We start from the raw sequence: 7,449 nt of genomic DNA on the forward strand, positions 1-7,449 counted from the left end.
AAAAAAATTTTTTTTTTTTGCACGCAATACTATTTTAACAAGCTAATAATAAGTGGGCTAAGGCTTATTTCTTTCCCCCCCCCCCCAAAACTGGACGTGAGTTTTGTTATCCAGACTGACTTTATTCAAATCTGTTCTACGGTTTTCCAAATCGTTACTTATTTTAAAGTGTAGGATAAGCGATACTTTATTACGCTGCCACGTTTCAATTCATACTTTTTCCTATTTACCACGTTTTCGACACTTAATCAAATATACTGTTACTATTTTTGAATATGCTCTTTCCTTCAAGGTCCTGATTATTTGTATTATTCCATTTAAGTATTCCCACGTAGTACTATCCTTCTCCATATTTAATAGTTACAATATTTAGCCATTTTCTTTTTCGAAAACATGCGTAGGTTCATTTGGTCACATCAACGATTTATTTTCGGCAGCTTCTGGTTGAATCGGCTGTGATAATAACTTCAAAATTTCGTTTATTTCATGATTATTTATATTCCTTCGACTCAATTTTTGATTGTTATTATGGATACTTCGTCGAAGAATTTTTGGCTCTCCCCAATCTTCAGACCGCTCGGATGTTACCGAACTGGGAACAGATTAGATACTTTTAGATTAATTTAATGACCCTTAGACGATCCCGTATTACGTTGATAAGTCGTTTTCTAGCTTTAGGTTTTTGTGATTTTTGTCCGCTTTACGCGGTGATAAGGACGACTTTATTGTTAAGGATCTAGCTCAATAAAGATAGTTAAATCAGTCGTTCTCATAACTCCTTAGTTGATATGGCCCGTGGTCTATTTGGAGCTATCTTTATTAAGTTCATTATCCTAACCATGACCGGATTCATTTAGCGGAGAGATCCTAAATAATTTTCCACTTTTCAGTTCTCCACATTTAAGTGTACTTGCTCCCTTCTGTGTTTCCACGATAGGTTGAACCCTTTATAATGATGTTAGGCTGTCGAAGTATACACCATTTTCATAAATGGTTGGCTACTAAGTCCAACATATTTATCATCGTTGAACGGCGCACTTTATTAAAATATATGCAATTACAAGACAATACAAACTTTATAAAATAAATCTTTTAAATTAAAAATTTTAATTTATCTAAACTAAGGAATAAAAGAATCGAACTTTTGACAGTTTGTGTGTAAAACAAACGCTCTACCAACTGAGCTAATCCCTTATAAAAGTTTTTAATAAATTTTTTTTTATCCTTTTAAGTAAAATGCTTATTTCTTGAAAAAAAATTATATAAAATATATTTTTAAATTAAATAAAAATTTAAACAATTTAAAAGTTTAATTTTCTTTTATAATTATTTTTAATCAGCCGCCCGCGAGACGCGCGCCACATCGTAACACGCGGACGTCTCAAATAACTTTAAACTTATTTAAAATTAATACCTCCAACTTAGCTGATTATTAGAAAATTTTTAGACTCTATAGACAACCTACACACCTTTTCCCTATCTATTTTAAATATTTTCAGATTACGATATAACAAATATTAATAATCATACACAATTTATTGAAAAATTTTTAGTCGGGCGCGGACGTTTTTCTATATTCTAATGAAAACTACTTCTATTCTATATTAGTTTTAATTCAATTACAGTTTATTAAGATTTTTATTACTTGGCAATAAATCATATTTGTCGAATAATAAGTGAAAGGGTAAAATAAATTTTGACCCGCCTTCATTCCATTATACTATTATTTCTACAATTTTTATAAATTTAATAAAAAAGTTTAATTTGAACTATCTTAAAACATATAAAAAAGAATAAACTTTTGTTATTAAATTAATCCCCCTGCATTCAAGTGCAATATTATCCTCCGCAAAAAATATTTTTCGTCTGAACGTATTATTTTCTGTTTTAATCATCGGTATTAAAAATCCAAATTGTATAAATTTGTCCGTTAAACAAAAATAATAAATTAACGGACAATTAAATTATTAATATAATAAAAATATGATGAATATAGCAGCCTAAAAAGTTATACATCTGTTACGAGGTAATAGATGGATAAGTTATTTGGTTTGTAATATATTTACAAACCAAATAACTTTTTTAATATTGAATCTGCTTATTTTCCGGTTCGTATATACCTAATTTTAGTATATTCTTATATCTTTATTTATACCTCATATTTATTTTTATTTTGTCAATTTTTATTCTAAAATTTCGTTATTTTGTGGCATGAAATTGACAATTTTTATTTTGCAACACACCATTATGAGATGAAAACATAAAAATATAAGATGATATATGGAAAAAACACTACTCTCATTTTTACTAGTTTTCCTATAGAGAATATTTTATTTTGATTTAAAAATTTATTTTTTTTTCATTTTTCTATTTCTCTCTATTTACCTTTAGATAAACTTTTTCAAATAAATGGACAGGCTTACAAAGATATTAGAAATGCTTTTATCTTTATGAGCTTATCAATTAATAATGAGACGAGATATTCTACCAAACTAAGCACGATTTATGAAAACCACTATATTAATGGTTCAAAACAAATATTACCACCGAGTCGATGGTTATTATTTTTTTTTAAAACAACAACAAAAGGGTTGAATAATAAAATAAAAAACATTTAAATTATATGTTTTTAATAACTACTCAATAATAAATATAAAATCATTATAAATAAACTTTAATCTTTATAAAAATTATAATTAACTATTAATTATCAAGAAAACCTTTATACTACAACCCGCACTACAATGATTATCACCCGCTGATACAGCGGGTGATAATAAAGGATTATTATTCTTTTATTTTATGTAAAAAATAGGAAATTAAAAACTCACAGCTAGTGAATCAAAAGAATATAAAATACACGGAAATAAGAAGATAAAAGCAAATAAAATAGGTAAAAGAACTGTTCAACAAAATTGCATAAGTTGATCATAACGAATACGTGGCATAGAAGCACGAACTCATATAAAACAAAATACTATAAAACAAGTTTTTGTCCCTAAAACAAAACCATTTAACATACCAGAAACTACAGGATTATATTCTATAAAATAAGAAAATTGTTCTTGTACTACTCGCATACTATTAATTTCATTAAAAAGGATTCATATTAAATCATTTATAAATTTAAATGATAAAAAGAAAGGTAGATTATAACCACCTAAAAATAAAACAGTTGTTATAATAGACATAAGAAGAATTGAACCATACTCAGCTAAAAAAAAAGAAACGAAAGGAACAGAAGAATGCTCAGTAAAGAAACCAGAAACTAACTCAGATTCCTTTAAATATATTACATATAATATTTATTATTATATACTTTACCTTAAACTAGATATTTACCTACTGTAACTTTAGATATATTTAGATATTTAACTAACAATTTTTCGAAAAATAAATTGACCGAGATACGGTTTTTTTTGATTATTATTAAAATACATAGAAATTCTAGACTGTTTTATATCTAAAGCTTGTGCAGCAGCGCTGATAGAATCATATTCTATATGTTCATTTGTCATAATATCTAGTACCGTTATTCTTTAAGTTTTCCTGATTGTTTATTCCCTTTCCGGGATTATGATATTTTAGCTTTAATTTCCTTTGATAAAGTTTTTCCTAATTTAGCTGTAGCCAATTTAATATTGGTTTATTTTGAGTATTTTTTACCTAACGTTGAACCTGCATTTTTTTTTATATTATACTCTGGTTGTAAAAAATCGAGATAAAATTGTTCTTTTTTAATCAAATTAGTTTTATCACAATATTTTAAAACAGTAAGTGAAAATTTAGAATAACCATGATAAAACATAGCATTGCAAATAGCCTTAGTGTTATTTCTAAGTAAATATTTTATATTAAAATATTACATAAATCTTACAGTGAGATTTGAAGAAGAACCCATATAAGTTTTACCATTTGATAAATTAACTCATTGATAAATACCGGATTTACTTCTATTTTCTTTTAAAATCTATGCCTTATTCGTATCAGCATTAACATAAAATTTTACAGGTGCAACTGAGAGTAAAACAGAATTATCAAAATCAATAGCTATCGTTTGCCCCGAAAAATAAGAAATATCAAAACCTAAAAAAACAATATATCCATAATATAAATAAAGTAAAAAGAAAACCCCAAAACAGAGTAAGGTTAAGTTTTTGTTTACGATATAAAAAATTTTTAAATTTTTAAACTCCGTATAAAAATATATAAAATTTCGTATAATTACATTATTGTTAAATTTTTCAAGTAAATTAAAATAAAGCCCCACCCCAGCAGGATTTTTATTTTTTTTTTATACTCATAAACAATTTACTTTTCTCATAATGTTTTTCCGAACATAGGTTTTGCTGCACCTGGTTTGCTTATTAATTTCTTGGTTTCTTCTATGAGTTTTCCCAAAAAAAGATGATTTTTTTTTCTTTGTAATCATTTTTAATAAAGCTTCTTTATGTGCTTGTAACCTATCTTGCTGGTAGCTATTCTTTTGAAATTATATAGAACTTTAAAATCAAATTCTTTAATGTACTCAGTTTCTAAGTTAAAGTATTATTGCCGACAGTCTCATTATTTACATAAAACTCATATACACAAAAATAAAACTTATCACTAAAGCGCAGCTTTAGTGCAATACCTTTTTGTAATGCACTATTAGATTTTTTTACTTAAAATGTGTTCCAACAATCGCAAATATAAATCCTTATAGCTTCCTACATATTTTTTTTTATTTATAATATTAACTATACCATAAACACTTTATTTATTTTTTAGCTCGCCACGATAAGATTTTATAAAATCTATATTTAAATCAAAAAAGACTTTAATAGTATAACCGAACGTACTAATTAAGCTATCACATGCGGAGCATGTGCTCGGTGTCATAACAGACGATTTAATTTAAACTAAATATAAGCATAAAAAACCTAAAATAAATATTAATTTATACAATTTTTGGACTATATCATATTTAATTTTTTTAAACTAAATGAGAATGTCTAGTCTCTGAGGTAAACATTTTGGCTTCATCCTTATTGTTACCTGCTGATTGAAGATATTTATAAATAACCTTGTTCCAGCATATTATAATCTTTAAAGAGGCCGAATCTGATATAATTGAAGCCTCTGCAAGATCCATAGGAGACCTGTTAGTCTCAGCTAGAGCTCCTATAAGAAATATTATAAAGATAGGTATCATAGGCATTACATATCAAGTATGTATTTGATCTTCAATAATTTCAGTTAAATTTAAACTACCTGAAAAAAGTATTACTAATAAAATTGCTGAGCTTAATATTAATTCATAACTAATTAATTGTGCTGTACTACGTAAAGCTCCTAAAAAAGCATATTTTGAATTAGCAGATCCATCAATGTTAACGTAAAAGCTCTTTATCTTTTACTACCATTTTTTACAAAATGGCTCAGACTATGTTATAATCTTGTTTATATAAATGTAATATTAATTATATTATTCTTCACTATAAAAAATATATATCAATTAAAAACAAAAATCATAACAATTGTAATTATTTTATTATTTAACCAAAACAAGACTTTGGGTTCTCGTGCTAAAATTGTTGCCTTTCTTAAAAGCTCATTTATTAGTCGTTGTACGTACATAAAATAAGATAGTATTCTTATGAGAAAACACTATTGTATATCATTAATAGTGACATACCAAGAAAAAATTATGTTTCGCTTCAAATTAACTTAATATAAGTTTTTTTTGAAATTAACCCAATTTATACCTATTATTTACATAATAAGAGGACGTGCTAATTATTCGCTAAATTTAAACAAAATTTACTTTTTATTATTATAACAAAATTTGTTTAATTGTTTGTAAAAACCTACCCCCCCCCCCGGAATAGGGGACGTCAAACGACCCTTTATATCTTAAGGTAGGAGCTGATAATTATTCAGCTACCCAAGCTAAATTTTCAATATAAAAATATTTAAATATTACCTAATCACCTAGTTTATATTTATAATGACTACGGTTTAAAAACAGAATATTATATTTAAATATATAAAAATTAAAGCCTGGTTATTATCTGGAGTATAACAAAGGATATAGGTTTAATTTTTTATTAAAAATTTTCAACATTAATGTTGATAAGAAGTAAAAAAAAGTAAATTTTTACATTGTTTGAAAGTATTAAAATGATTATTTAACGTAGTAAGGTGAATACCTAGAACACTAATAACTTCACATTTAGTTTTAAAAGGTTGGTTAGGAATTAAAATTAATTTTTCTTGATCATTTATTGTATAACTAGCTAAGTTAGGTTTTTTTAATTCGTTTTTTAATTGAGAATCTAACTCTTTTTTTAAGAAATATACTAATAATTTATTTTGCATACTTGCTAATTTAGTATCTAAATGTCTAATTATAGTACGATAATTGACATTAAAATAATTAGCCGCTTCAAGTAAACTAGTAAAAGATGAACCATTTATCAATACTAAAGTTTTAGCATTATACGCTCAAACTTTAATTTTATTACCCAACTGTAAACTATGAAATTCTTTTAAAAGAATTTCAATTTTTTATTTAAAGATCTAAAATATAAATAATTACCTTTTATTATTTCAGGTTTATCCGAATCTAAAAAATAGTCTATAACTGTTATTCTAATACCTAAGGCTTTAGATGCTTGGATTTTAGAAGAAAATGGGCTACCGTTTATTAATTCTAAAGTTTCAGCATTATAAGCTCATACTTCTTGAGCTATATTTTTATTAAAATTTAAACCACTTGGTGCACTTTTAGTTAAATTAAATGTTAATTCAAAATTTTTAATAGGTTTAGTAAAATATAATTTATTTCTAAATATAACATTAGTATCTCTAAACATAGTGAGAGTTCCCCTAGCTATTTTTTCACCTCTACTAGCTTCTGTAATACTACTATATTTAACATAAGTTTCATTTATATGTTATCATTTATATTATAAACCTAGATAAGAATAGACTGACCACTAATATGATTACCCAGAGTTGTTTTAAAAGAAGCCAATTTATCTGATAAACTTAAATTAATAGCAAACTCAATAGATGATGATGAAAATACAGAGTTTAGTAAAGGTAAATATTCTTGTAAATAATAATTTTCTTTAGCCCCTTGTTTATTAGGTGAACATTATTCTAAAATACAAAAATTAAAATGCTCTCAATCTACTAAACTTAAAAATAAATGTAATTTATTATCAGAATCGGCTTTAAAGTAATTGTATAATCTTCTTTTAATAAATTAGTTCTACCTACATAATAAATAGAAGGATCGTGTTTATACTCTATTAGATAAATATAACTTTTTAACCTTCCCCCCCCCTTTTTTTTTAAACACAGATAATTTTTTTTTATCTAAACATTCAAAACAAGTATCTAAAATTAATTTTCTATCGAAAGGTATAGTGGGAGCAACCCAGCGCTTTGCGCTGTTCTTTA

Source organism: Orbilia oligospora (genome assembly GCF_000225545.1).
Source record: "Orbilia oligospora ATCC 24927 unplaced genomic scaffold scaffold00048, whole genome shotgun sequence".
Taxonomy (NCBI): Eukaryota; Fungi; Ascomycota; class Orbiliomycetes; order Orbiliales; family Orbiliaceae; genus Orbilia; species Orbilia oligospora.